The 15,652-nt window shown below is 34.3% G+C and overlaps 1 protein-coding gene across 1 annotated transcript in view; it reads left to right on the forward strand.

Annotated features, from left to right (window-relative positions):
* The window catches only part of LOC115891507, a 47,257-nt gene that overhangs the window by 6,087 nt on the left and 25,518 nt on the right, over positions 1–15,652 (forward strand). The window lies entirely within an intron of this gene.

Raw genomic sequence — 15,652 nt, forward strand, 5'->3', positions numbered from 1 at the left:
CTCGAGTTATAACTCATCATACATTATGACAAAAGCCAGTATTTGACACAGCCAGCCCTCTATATTCGACATCAGCACGTAAGCTTATGGCAGGAACGATTGTCGTCTCGGCGCATTCAGTGATAAGGTGTTCTGGTGTTTCCTCATTTTCCCCACAGAATCTGCATTCGCCGTTGTTTCTCAGCTTCAATTTATTGATTTATTCGTTGAGGAGACAGTGTTTTGTTAGAAACCCCGTGACAATCCGAAGATTGTTTATACTTAAATCAAGGAAAATTTTTGATTTTTATCAGTCGTAAGTTCTGGGGAACTTTCTGGAGTGTCTTATACCATTGGAGGATTCCCATTCGAGGTTACGGATGGAGTCTTCCAGGTTCTTCAGTTCTATTTTAAGTTGGAAAGCAGAACGGCTGTGGTCCAGTTAATGGAGTGTTTGCTACTTTTCTAGCTAGATCGTTTGCTTTTTCATTGCCTTCTCTATTCCTTGGTGAGCGAGCACTCATTTTTGCCTAACTTATTCAGCTTCTTTAGGCGTTCTTTGTCCAATTGCGAATTGATGGTTACTGAGTTGATCGCTTTTAGTGCTGCTTGACTATCGGATAAGATGGCTATTTCCTGTTTTTGATAGTTTCTATCTAAGATAACGTCTGTACGCATCTTTTGATAGAGTAGATTTCTGCCCGAAGGATGCTGGGGTAGGTGCCCATTGGTTTGGAGTATTTAGTTTTCCTCCTAAATACCTATTCCTGTCCCTGCTTTGGTTTTGAAAGCATCAGTATACCACGTTATGGTATGGTCTTTTACATGCTGAGCAAACGTTTCTCCTTTCCAATACTTTTTATTGCTCAATACTACAGTGAGGTGTTTCTCAAAGTTATAAATTCTTGGTATGTCATCCATTGGGAGTTGGAGGAGTGGAATTTTCTTTTTAAGAGTGTTCCAAGCCCCTGGCCTGTAAATTTTCCTAGTACTGAATCCGCCAATGTCCATTTTAATCATTGTCCCATTGGCATAACTACCGACGATAATGTGCAGTGGTGTTAGGTCTAGGATGACCTCCATTGCTGTTGCTGGGCATCCAAGCCACCCCAAGCTTCCCCAAACACAAAATCCTAAAAAAATTCTGCCCAAATGCATCATTTACTTTAGAATAACCGGTATCAGTTACATGAAAACAAGTTCCTACTCTACATTCTAAACACTTTTCTAAACATAAACATACGAAAATTTTTCTGCGGAAATATGTCATTTTCATAAAATAGTGTTAACTTTAGAAGAACTAAAATCAGTTACAGAAATATACGTTTCTGTTTTATTTTTTAAAAGTACTTCTAAACATAAACACGCAAGAAATTCCTTGCGGAAAATCATTGTTTTCAAATATTAATAAAAATATAGAGAATCAACGAATCAAAATGTTGAAAACAAAGCAATCAAAATCGTATTAAAATATACCGTCATTCGGCGGTACGGTATTTCTATCTGTAAATGACACTGGAAAATTTAATAAATTAATCTAGTAGATACTGTAATTTAGACATCAATACCGCATTGAGAAAAAAGAAAATAAAAAGTGAAACAAAAGCAATCAAAGCACGCCTACATCGTGTTTTGATTGCTACAGCAATAGCTAGGTATTATTATTCTCCACGACATGAAACAAACTGTCAAACGCGCATGTTTACGAATTCCAATTGCCGAGTGCTTTTCAAATCTTGCTATAATTTTTTATCAATAAATGAAAACGATACATTTCCGCAAGAAGTTTTTTTGCGTGTTTATGTTCAGAAAAATATGTGTGTCTTCATGTAACTGGTTTCAGCTATTCTAAAGTTGAAAAACTGAAACTGATGCATTTCCAGAGAAAAATTACTTTCTATTTTCTATTTGGAAAGGCTGCCAAAAAGTAGGTAAACAAACATTTCTTACATTACTGATTTCAGCTAAATGGAAGTTGAGCCCTACAGTTAAGATGATTTGCTAAAAATATCGGTTAAACACGAAACTGTTTGCCAAAGAAGAAGAAATATCATGATGACGTTTTTTTAAATTCAAATATTTTTTTATTTTTTATAGAAATTTTATTTCACATTTTCAGCAGTCGGACAGTTTAAGATATTTTTCTGCGGAACATTTTTACAATCTTTTATTAGCAATAATGTTAAACATTGCTACAACTTTGTTGGCTTATTTGGCATGCTATTTTTTGTCTAAATTAAAACAAGATATGTTATAATTTTTAGTCGCTAATGATTTTTGTTTTGTTAATTTTTGTGCAATTCTTCGTTATAGTCTGATGACGAGACAATGCAGACTGATAAAAGAAGTGTTGCAAATACAGCCTACTTACCTTGAAAACCATTCCATTGTGTTAAATATGGTACTAAAATATAAAAAAAAACAAGATATATCCGTTTATAGAAAATATATGGTGACAAGCCCTGTGAATATTAAGAGGCACATCTTTTTTATTGTTATATTGTATTTTAATATACATTTTTAAATATCAAAGAATATACGGAATATATGTACTTGTCAGACGTCTGTTAATTCTGATATTTTCAATTGAAACTATAAAGTTAAGTATAAATAAATAGTTCCCTTTTAATAAGGTAGGTGAGCTTTAAATCAATAGATATCATTAATTATTCAATAAAATAAATTTCACAAGAACCTACTGTATGTATAGTATATTTATGGCAGTTATTTCTTTTTTTATTCATTGCTTTAAACAAGTATAGGTAAATATTATTCCACGAACTGTCAGTCTAAACACAGTATGTAGCTAGTCTACTCTGTGGTTTTAGTTATTTAGAAAAATAGAGAATGAGTATAAATAACAGAACATACCATACGATAGAATATATGTCTTCTATATTTTTTAATGGCGCTTACTGCCTATTGGCGTTAAGAAGGTTGTAATTTATTTATTTTTGTATAACATAATGATTTTTATATGGTACCTATAGTCTAAAATTAGAGAAAAATTATTTTTTTTAAATGGATTTGTGTGTCTGGAAACGTCCTAGCCTTCACAAAGAAAGGGAAAGCAACCGAGTAATGAACACTCAAGAGATAGCAGTCTGTACAGATGCTTCCGTAACTTCAGGAGGCACAGGTATAGGTATCTTCTCAGAGGAACTACACATCCGACGATCTTTAAGGCTATCGGATGGCTGTAATGTCACACAAGCAGAGGTTTACGCTATAAAGGAAGCGACCAGTTAGTTGTATAAGAGGGAAAATCGCTACTCTGACAGCTTTAAGAAGCATCAGCATGCAATCAGTGAGATCGAAAACTGTGATGGGCTGCCAGGAAGCATTGTCCTGTCTGCGTAAAGGCGGGGCTACTCTGTGCTGGGTGCCAGGTCACAGCAATGTGGTGGGTACACAAGAAGCAGACAGATTCGCCAAAGAGGAGGCCAGGGGAGAGGCCGTGGCAGATGACCCACTACTTGTGACGATCAACACACTGAAGGAAGCTATAGGACACGTGGTAACGCTGTGAGGGCTGCGCTACAGCTCGAAGACTGTGGCCAGTGGTAGATAGCAAAAAGACAAAAGAACTACTAGAGCACAAAAAGAACCTAGAACGCATAATTATAAGTGTGATCACTGGAAACTGCCCCACGGCCTTGTAAACCTTTTGAGATAGAAGATTTCGACAACGACGACTACTGCAGAGAATGCGAAGAGGAAGAAGAAACCATAGAGCACCTGCTGTGCCACTGTCCGGTATTGGAAAACCGACGCTTTAAAGCTTTAGGGCAAGGTTTTTGGCAGGGACTAGAGGAAGCAGCAGAAGCCAACATCAGCGACATCGGGAAGTTTGCAAAGAGCTGAAAATGCTTTAACGCAAAGAAAGAATGAGATGAACGTTTGGTATAATAATACGGGGGTATCGAGTGAGGGACCAAACATAATTCCAAACCCCAGTAACCTAACTTAACTTAACGTCCTATCCTTTTTTAATCTTTCTATAATTAGTGTTTTTATTAACAAGTTTTATGTCAATTTTTAATAAATGGCGTCTAGAGATTGACGATTGACCTCACCTTTGTTTACAAAAACCATGAAACATCGCATTTTTCTATGAGAACCCATATTTTGGCAATTTTTTTATTCGTTGTAAAAAATATGGAAACTTATGATAAAGTGATCTACACCCAAAAATCATAATATATTTCTTTTAATATCAGGCTAGATTACTCTATAACCGCTTGAAGGTGTATACTGTACTGGTTAAATCGTGTATTAAATAATAATACTAAGAGAATAAATTATTAATTTCGTTATCAGACCAAACAACGGAATAGAATTAACTTAAGCCATTATTTATATAAAATTATCATCGGCATTAAATATATTATGTGTATAAAGTATTAGTTCACAGGCCGATCGAAAATACACCATTTAAATAATAAATGGTACTTGTACAAATACATTTGTTTATCGGTAAATTCCGCATTGGCATCTAAAGCACGTCTGCCAAATAAAAATTATTTGCATTGAAACGCACTTTAATTACAGTCTATAATTTGTCCAATTATTTGGCGGTTCTAACTGCGAGGCTTTATTTGTTTTATTTGTAATTAACTAGGCTTTAATTGGAGCTTTAGTGTTTCTGTAAAGCATATTAATAATTATTAACAATTAACAGTAAAGTGATTTTAGTGGCGTATGCCTTTACATGTAAGGTACGGAGCAAGCGTAGCTTTGATTATAATATTATCATACATTATATTTTGCGTATCCTATATACTACCAGGGTTAATCAGAACGGGGCCCATGGGTGTAGCTACGGTGGGGTAAGGTGGGGCATTTATCCTATCCTAGCTGGCTGGCTCATGCCTAATTTCTGGTAGTTCAAATCGTTATTCAATTGAGCAGGAATTTTTATACTAAAAGGTATATATTTTTAAGTCCATCAATATCGACAAAAATACTGAGTAAAATTGAGCACATTGTTATTGAGTTTGAAAAGGAGTCATCTTGAAAATATACCCTGAAAATGTTGATGTTGGAAGGGTAAGGCTTTTAATAGTTTTGATAAACTATAAAAGCAAAGAAAAATTATCTTTACCATCGAAGCAACAACATAAAATGCATGTATTTTACTTGTACGCAGGTGTTTATGTTTCACATAAATACTAAATTGTATGTTTTTACGTCCCTAGAATCTTTGTCCCTGCTTTTATGTTTTATCACAGTTCCAACATAAATGAAAGTGATTACGGCCTTAGGCCGTATTTTTATATTGAAGCTGCCATAAAAGCAAAGAGAACATCGATAATAGCGGCGCTAATATCTATTCAAAGCTATTCAAAGGTATCCCTAGATCTTACATTTTTATTACTTATTCAGCTAGACTACACAAAGCTATGGCCAAGAGTGGGCCCATCCTCAACATGGCACTTAAGAAACCCGATGGAAGCTATACGAAAGGAGATAAAGAGAGAGCTAACCTTCTACTTCATACTTTAATATACTAGCTTCGACCGAACCCCACAATCCTTGCAGGGAAGACATCTTTCAGTCTTATAAAGCAGCAGGAGCAAATGGGATTTTACTTGTACTGCCCTTCAAAAGAAGGGTCAGGAAATAGCTACTCACAATCTATTAAACATTACAAGCAGAAGCTTAGCGATGGGATATATATCAACCATCTGAAGTAGAGCGAAAGGTAATCTTTATAACCAAAATAGGCAAATAGGCAAACTCTAAATCATTTGTCCCTATTAGTCTAACATCGTTCATACTATAAACGATGGAGAAAGTAGTGGCCAACCATATTGGAGAAAATCATCTAAAGGTTACACCACTGCACGAACGTCAGCATGCATATAGAGCGGACAGATCCACAGAAACCGTTCTGTCCCAATTAACCGAGCTAATACAGGCATGCTAATGCAATTTGTGAGTTCTTGAACAGTGCGGGGGCGTTTGACAATATACCTCAGACGTTGGTCAAGCAATCTCTCCTCAACGAACACCTCAGTAGATTGAATCTGAGAAACCACGGCGAATGCAGATTCTGTGGGGAAAATGGGGAAACACCAGAACACCTAATCAGTAAGTGCGCCGGGACGACAACCGTTCGTGCCATAAACTTTAGTACGGCTGATGTAGAAGATGGAGAGCTGATCTCTGCGAAACCGTCTTAAATACTGGCTTTTGTCAAAGCCCTGAGACTGTATGATGAGTTATAGTTCGTTATAACTCAAGAAAGGGGAACACACAATAGGTAAGGTCGCGGTGATTAACCCCTTCCTAAACATTCTTGATTCTACAAGGTATGCTTCTTCGATGCGTTTATGTTGGAGTTGTGATACTAGTCAAGTAAAACTAGTTAACCGAAGTGTGGCGTTTTTAAAATGAGTGATTCTGGGGAAGAAACTTTAAAATTATCTTCAAAATCTGCAATATGGTATATCAAAAACGATAGACAACAACGATAAAAACGATAATTAACACATTTCTGAATAACATTCATTTCATAATGTTTATGTCGTAATGTTTTTTTTACAGGAACCATTTATAAAATAGACGAAATATTGAGTTTGATTCTTAGTATTACATTTGTTTCAATATTGCCTTAGTTAATTGTGTATTCCTAAATACGAAACGCACGAAAGACATTGTTACACAATTGACAGTAAATGTCATGCGTGATATACAAATTAACACAGAAAAATCGTGTGCATTAACTTAAGCAACTAACTATAACATTTCAATAACTATGACTCTATCTTAATAAAAGGCGAATTTTGATAAAAATGTGTTGGCTTATTTAAAAAGCCCGAGCGGTGTTGAGGTGTTGAGGCCAGGACTGTGTATTAAAAAGCCAGGACTGTGTGATTAGATGGTTTATCTTATAAATATTTTAACACCTAATTGATGATACACTTCTATCAATCACTTACGAATTTGGATTATGATATTAAAATTGGCTGAGTTTCTGCGTCAGTATAATTCGATAAATTTATTAACCTATCAAGTATATAAAGTATATGATAATGTGATACTTTAAATTATTATATTAAAATTACCACCAGTGGCGGCTCGTCTATTCTGAAGAGGTGCGGGCCCAGCGTCGACAAGAAAAAACTTATCTACTATTTTTAGTCCATAAAGTCTATCCTTCTAATGGCCGTTTTTCCAGCACTTATTAAGGGTACTTTATGTTAAGTGTAGCTTTGAATGTGACTTCATTTGTGACTTTTTAAATTCGCTTGTCATATTCAAACCTCCACAACTTAAACTAACCTTAATAAGTTGCTGGGGAAAGGACCATAATTCTCCTAGAAATAACATTATTTTTATTTTCTAGTATTTAGTATAGAGTGCAACGTAAAAATATCATTATGCCACTCAATTATATACTCATTTCCTTCTATTTATCTTGGCGGTTGGGTGGACACGTGCCCCTGAACCATTTAGGACCAGCCGCCACTGGGAACCATTATTTTGGTAAACGTATCAGTTAAATTATTGGTTAGCAGCTCGTTTTAACCTTGTTAAAATATTACTATGATATTTTCAATATGACAAAAACTTGAAGAAATATAGGAAATGCTTTCTGTAGTTTCTCATTATACAACATGCATACCTACACATCACCTTATTAAGTGGCATAGCTATTTCATAAAATTGTACAGGTGTACCCAAAAATTATTTATCGAAAGAGAAAAATGATTTGTGTATTTTTGACACATTCATAGACACTGTATCATTAGAAAGTTTTATACACGAGAATACATAGATGCTTTTGACGTTGACAACTAAACGAATTGTCGTACAATTATCTAAGAAAATTATTTAGCTGTCATTGTCTATCATCTAGTCTATAAATATGAAACATTTTGATTGTACACTCAGAAGCAAAAAAACGCAACGGAGATTTTTTCGTCAAGTTAAAGTGTTTTTTTTTACTTTTAGCCCCATTTTCATGAATTTTATATCAAACTGTAGGTATAAAAATCTATAAAATTTAATTCATAAACTCAGTTTTCGAATTTTAGTATTTGGCTTATTATACAGGGTTAATTGAAGAGTTGTTTTTTACCTTAAGTTTAAAACACCCTGTGTAGTAATTTCGGGAGTAACTTTTCTTAAAACATTATTTTTCGATCAGAACCATGTCCCTTAAGCATTTTATTTTTTACTCATGTCAACATACTATGCATTGGTTAATTTTTAAGAGCGATATGAACTTGCTACCAACAATGCATTTTTTATCATTACTATATGATGTTACTTTTTAATATCACGAGGTGGTTTTGGTGACCATAATGAGGTGACATTACGACCATAATTTGGTCGTAATGTCATAATATCAACACTGATTAGAACTCTATATTAAAATTTAAAAAAAACATTAAAAAGTAACGATACAGGCTTGGTTTTAATACATAGTAGTAACACTAACAGAACTAAGGATTCAAAGAAAAATAATTGTAATAACTAAGTGTATAAACAAATAAAAAACTGGTAAAAAATACTATAATACTTTGATTTATACCTATTGTGTTCTTCAAGAACCAATCGAATATTCATAATTTCGGCCATCTTCAACAAAGTAAATGACTTTTGCACAATCTTCGACACTGCGAACCATATTGAATCGTACACAACAATAATCACCAAAGCCACCTCGTCATTATGAAGAATAACATCTTAATAATGTACCTAATAGTTGGGCATAGACTGTATACAAGTTGTATATATTTTTGACGGCAAATCGAATCCTATTATTATTCAGTTTATTATGAAGCATCATAGTACGATTAGAAATGTGGCTCTCAATAACGAAACTATTTTTTATTACTTTTTCACGCTTTGTAATATAAAAATAAAAACAAAATAAGGAAACTTAAAAAAAAACAAGAGAACCAATACACACAACATAAAAAAGGAGTAATAACTCACAATTATTACTCCTTTTCTTTTATTTCCTCATTGGAGGATATTCAATTGATTAATATGAACTCACTACACTGATCAATGGACGTTTGTTAATATTGATTTTTTATAAATCTTGTGTTCCACAAAAATTATATTTTAGACATAAATTTACTAAAGTTACTTAAAGGACTCAAAGAGTAAAGATTTGAAGTTAACGTCTCCTTTTTGCTGCTAGGGCTAATCTGGACGGGGTCTACTTTGTTTACGCGGAATCCGAACCGCGGTCCTCGGCCATATCATGGTCAGTGGCCTACCGACTTGGCAAGTGTCTAAATCGACTCTTACTCACGAGATATCCGATCTCATCCGGCCTCGAACCGGCGTGAATGAGCAGTGTGTGTCAATAGTTTTACACTTTTGCCTTTTTGGGACAACAGCACGATACAGAGTTTCGAACCGGTCACCCGTCCATCCACTAGTATCGCCTTACGTCGCTTAACTTCGGTGTTCTAATGGGAACCGGTATTTCGACGTAGCTGGGCCTTTGCCCTAAATTAGGTGTAGGACAGTATAAAACACATCAGCCTATTTATAACCATTCTGCCACGGGGATCTACGTATCTCTACCTAGACATAGATATTCGCTTATAATATTAACAGTTGGAGAGAGTTGGGTTCTGAACTGCAGTATTTGACATGTGTACGGGAATATACGCAGCAGGTAACACGCGGATACTAAAAAAGCGAACATGACCAACTGGTACTGTATAAGCTGTGGTGTAACCAAAATACTGTTAAATTGCAAATTTAGGGTAGGCTGGCCTTCAAAGGACATTACTGTCGCGAGTTTTCTGAGTATACTATTTCTACACCTATCGAAGCAGTTCGAATTAAAACACAGGGTATAGAGGATGCAAATATTTAAGAACAGTGCAAAGAATAATGGACAGAAACATTAAAGGTATAATTTTGAAGAATTTCATTATCTGCTTTCATAACAGAAACAAAAAGCGTTAATGATAAAATTTTACGAATAGCTAGTGCACCTCAAGCAAGACAATTGGCGTGTGAAGATTTCTGTGTTAATTTCCCTCCCAACAAATATTCATCATTTTTTAAGCAACATTTGTTGTTATATAATAATGTTTTGTAAATTTGTATGTTTTTTTTTCACTTTAGTAATAGTAAATTGTTTTACAAGTCATTAGGCAATAAGAATGCCCCTATTTTGTGAAGTTCAATGTGACACGGAATACCTTACTGATTTATTTATGATAATATATTTTTTAATATAGTAGAAAATTGTTCATAAAATTATCAGATATGTATCATGCTTTGGGTATATCTTAGATTTGTCATAATTTTCATGCACGATTAGTTTCAGCTGAAATGAAATCTCAAATACTATTTATAGTAGATTTTGCTGTTAAATTATGGCTTTACTGATGACAGTATTTGTTTTTATTTTCTGTGCTATTAATTAAATGCACATTACTGTGAATTTATATTACACATAACAACTTAAATGAAGAAAAGACCTCGGAAAAGACTATTTAGAATACAGCTTGTCTACTACAGTTTTATTGTACATTATTTTCTATGTTGTAGAAGTAGTAGAAGGAGCTGTAGAAGGAACTGACAATTTTCTGTTTGGCTATTTTTACAGGGTGTTTCCGAAGTAGTCTAAAAAATTCAAGGTATGATTCCCCAAATGTTTTTAAGACAAAAAGTTTATATAAACATAGGGTCTAGTAGTCTACTACTTCTTTTCTGACCTACGGGGTGTTAAAAATTTAAGAAAAATCAAATTTCTTAGAATATCTTGGAAATTACTATACCGGGTGCGTCTCAAAAGTGTCTCACAAGGTTGTAGTTGTGTTATCTTGTAGTGTCTAGTTGATAGTGCAGTTGTGTTATATTGTTGTTGTTGTGTTAACTTCTATACACCAACTATTTAATTTTAAGTTAATTTGTATTTGAAGTTTTTAATTTTTTTCTTACATATTTTACCTTTTAAAATTTATTACTCTAGTAGTTTACGTTAGTTTTTTAAGTTAAATACATAATAATAATCAATTTCTAATGGCATACTCTTTATGGTCATTCATGTTATTGAATCATACAAGTTAATTTTATTTTCTACACACGTTTGTAAGCGATTTTATGTTATAATTATCATAATTTAGTAGCATTACCCTATTATTACTACTATATTTCTTTTGCGTGTCTTGAAGATGCTACAAATAACGTTATATTATATGGAGTTATAAACCTTTCACATTTGCTTTCATCTTGTGCACAGATTATACTAACAAATTATTTATTATGCTCGTCCTAGAGTTAAAAATATATCAGTTTAAATATACCTTGTTTGTGATTAGTAGTATCAAATGATTTTTATTTATTGTGTATGTATATTATTTTTGAGTTTTTAATATAACTTTTTAATTAACGTACTTTGTAAAATAATATCGATTAGAAGATCTCCTAGAAATATTGAGAAATTTGTTGCTATCTCTGATTATCCTTGCGATTTTCCATAGCTCTATTGTCTAGCATAATAAGATTTATTAACTAATAACTAATTTTAATAATTATTTTGTCATTTAATGTGCCATGCATTATAATTGCCGTCAGCTGTGGAATGGCCTAATTTAAAGTGTATTGAAGAATTGTGATATACATATTTAGTAATAATATATAATTAGCAACTTGTACGCCTTAACAAAAATGTAGTTTGTAGGATATTTATTAATTTAAGGTTTCAGAAGGTTTATCTTTACATCTTTAGGCAATATTTTTGTTCCATTATTTAAATCAAGAAAATGGTTATGTAAATACTTACATCTTCCTTTTAATATTTCGATTGTCTTGTGTTTTGGTAATACCTATTCCTATTACATTTTATAATTTGAAAGTGGAATGGCAAACTCGAACAATAACAGGAAGTTGCTAATATATGAAAAATAATTTTACTGAAGCTTCTAAACAGACATTTAAAGTCATATTTCATAAAAAATTGCTATTGCCTTGTGACATGAAGAAAATGCTTGATTTAAATACTTCTTGGTTAAATGAAGAGAAAGTATAACGACAGGATTGGGGTAAAGTTACCTGGTAATCTTCAGTACTCGATGGAATATTAAACTCTTCCTCAATGCTGCATAACGAGACTAAAACGATACTTTTTTCTCTGAAAAGCTTAAATTTCTTATTACGTAAATTGAGTTTAAATTTCAGACATACGCGGCATATAAATACGTGTTATCCTACTATCCTTATTGAAATACGTGAACAAAATGCAGTATTTAATGTCACGGTATATTTTATTTGTTAGTAGTTTATTATTTATAGTTTTCTTACATTATATTTCATTTTATTCTAGCTTTATACAACATAAACCTTAAAAATGTTTGTTAGTGTTTATTTGATATTCCACTTATTTTAATTTTATTACGTGTTTTTATGTCCTAGTATAGTTTTGTTTTAGTTTTCATGTTCTATGGGTTTACTTCCGGAGATCCAGAGATTAATCTCTTCAGTTTTAAGATGTAGAATGTAGAAAGAGTGCAAGGGAGGTTAATCAACGCGACCTTAAAGATTTATAGTGTCCCCCTTTCTTGAGTTACAACTCATCATAGAGTCTAGAACCCATCGTACATGGGGATCTTCCTGTTGTAGGGGGACAGGGTATTTCCCATCCTCCTCTAGCAACAGCTGTTCATCCTCCGAGGAGTAGACATTTACCTCCTACGAGGGTATACATCCTTCCACGGATGGGGTTTAGCCGGTTTAGCCCTCCGTGTCTTTCACAGTCGAGGAGCTTGTCTCCGGCTGAAGTACCCTTGAGTTGGAGGATCTGTCTCCTTTTCGATGATACGAGCATCATCAGACAAAAATACAATTACTAAAGGCAATCCACACACATACGTTAACATTTCACATATTAAAATAACACTGAGATGAGGTTGAAATGATGATGATATTGAAATAATTCCAACTCTCAACTCAGTGTTTGTTTAATGCAAAATGTGAACCACTCTTATCACTTAGGGCTATAAATAGATAACAACCTAGTCTCAGACCTACTAAATATACATATAAAATTTCATCAAAATCAGTCAAGCAGTTTCGGAGGAGTATGGTTACTAAAACCATTAAAAAAACAACCCTCCATCTTTAACTTGGTCTCTCCTTAGACCTGATACCGGTGTTGTCCCGGATCCGTAATAGAGTATATATTTCTTTTTTTCTATTGCCTCCTTGGATTTGAGGACAATTCTTATCGTGAGCATTTAACCATGGCCCTCGGCCCTCCAACTCGCCAACTCGATGTCCTTACATTGGAGTTCTGACAAAGCTGCTGATACACTGCAGGGTTAGTCGGTCCACTTCTTGAGGGACGATAATACAATGGGTCGCCCCCTGGTGTCCCAAGGTTGAGACCAGTAGAGTAGTAATCTTCTATCTAGCCACGCATTCCTTTGAGCCGGTCCTGCTATCGTAGGATTTAGGTTTTTGCTGAAGTTGTCTCCTCTTAGTCCGGTCGGTTAAGCTAAGACCACCCCCCTACACCCCCTGCCCGTGATACATGACCACAAACAGTAGAGGGTGCCTGGTATAATGGACAGGGAAGTCCCATCCAGCATCGGGGTTATACGTCTTGGTGCAATTCCCTGGCCACGATACTAATACAGCTACATTTACAATTATATTAGTACCGTACAATAGTTCAATTTACTATGGGCTATCCGCACAAAAATTTCAATTTTCTAGGGCAATAAGTCAACAATATTATAATTTTGGGCTACCATCTACAGGGTCCGACAATAGTGCATAGTTTTTTATTCTAGGGCATCTGTAGCTCCAGATGTCCAATGCACTATTGCCGGACCCTGAGTAACCGAGTGTGTAACCAAACAAATTCCTAAAGAAATTACACATCCAAGAAATTTTTATAAAAATCCATCTTATTTTTTAAGCTATCTCCACCTGATTTTGCGCACTAATGCATTTAAACACTGCATATTTGTTGTATCTATGAATAGTTAGTAAGAATGTATAGTTGCATTCGTTCATACCGTTTTGGCTGCTCCACACTGTGATTTCTAAGGATACTTTGTATTCTTACAGGCGTTTTGCTTATCTCAATGAAAGAGAACACCTTTGAAAGTATTTCCTTATTCAAAGCAAGTGCATTCATAGAAGGTTTGTAGGCTCGATCACTTTTATAGACTTTCTTCATCGCCTCATATAAGATATAAATAAATAATCCTGTAAAAGGTCATAATTTTCAGCTTGTTTTCTGTCTCGGCGGTTGAGATATTCCACCCAATACACTTTCACTCATATTTTAGTACCGATTTTTTGCGATTCACATTTCGTTATGTAAACTAATTTTGATAAACCTTAATTGTACTTTCTTTAGGAAGCTATGTCATTGTTTCCACACCTAATTATTTTGTTGCCTTTCGACAATAAATTTGAAATATTTTAACAAAAATGTAATCGTTAATTTTGTGCTTTTATAGTTTAGTCACGAAACTATCATATTTAGTAACTGTAATTTTGTAATAATGTAGAATTTGTAGAAAATATGATTTATACTGTCATACTTTAATGTATATGTCGCAGGCGTATCGATTAATCGGAATTTTACCAAAAGACTAGGCATATTATACAGGGTGGCCCATCGAAAACGTTCCGCAAGGCATAACGGCCAGGGTATTTTTTTTCAGAAAATCGAAAAACACGTCAATTTTGTTTGTGAGGGGGACAACTTTTGCCCCAAAAATGATTGCAAAGTCTTCAACCCTCTAAGCGGGGGTGTCATCCCCCAAACTTTTTCAAATAGGAAGGGGGGTCAAGTGGTGCCGGAATGAAAAGAGCTTTCTATTCTCTATATTTCCCCGCTTCGTTTATGAGAATCGGTCGAGTCATTGAGAAAATATGAAGGATTGAAATTCGAAAAGTTTATTTAAACATTTATCAGAGTAAATGATAAGGATAAATTCCTTCGACCAATTTGCTGTTTTTTCTTATTATTTCTAGATGTTTACTCATGTTTTCACTTGCCAGAAGGTTGAACGATCAGGTGCGGTAGTTGCTAGAAAGCTGTTCTGTGATTTGTGCGTTGAAGTTCTTCTCAATATCGTTAAAATTTTTAACAATTATGGTGTACTCACTTGCAGAAAAAGTGGAAATAATCGAACTTTATTTTAAAAATAATGAATGCGGTAATCGGGTTGCGCAGATATTCAATGAACGCCATCCTGACAAACACCTTTATGGCAAAATTGTTTGCGAGTTAGTAGCAAAATTTCGTGAAACTGGTTCCGTTATGAATAAAAAGAGTCAGAGGGAAAATCCTGTAGTAAATGAAGCTATGGAGGTATTCGTATTATCCAAGTTGCCAACGTACTATCCAAGTTGCCATGGATAGTACATTGAGTACAAGAAAATTAGCCAATGAGACCGGCGTGAATTGTACAAGTGTCCAAAGGATATTAAAAAAACACAAGTTCCACCCGTACAAAATTCAGAGTTGGTACAAGAACTCAACGAAGACGATTTTGATCGTCGCGGGCTGGTATTTTTGTAAATTCTATTGTGGGTCAGTTTAACGATATTGAGACCGCACACCTGATCGTTCAACCTTGTGGCAAGTGAAAAAATGCGTAAACATCTAGAAATAATACGAAAAAACAGCAAATTGGTCGAAGGAATTTATCCTCAATGACTCGACCAA

This window comes from Sitophilus oryzae, unplaced genomic scaffold (assembly GCF_002938485.1).
Source record: "Sitophilus oryzae breed Bouriz unplaced genomic scaffold, Soryzae_2.0 scaffold_1184_pilon_pilon, whole genome shotgun sequence".
NCBI lineage: Eukaryota > Metazoa > Arthropoda > Insecta > Coleoptera > Curculionidae > Sitophilus > Sitophilus oryzae.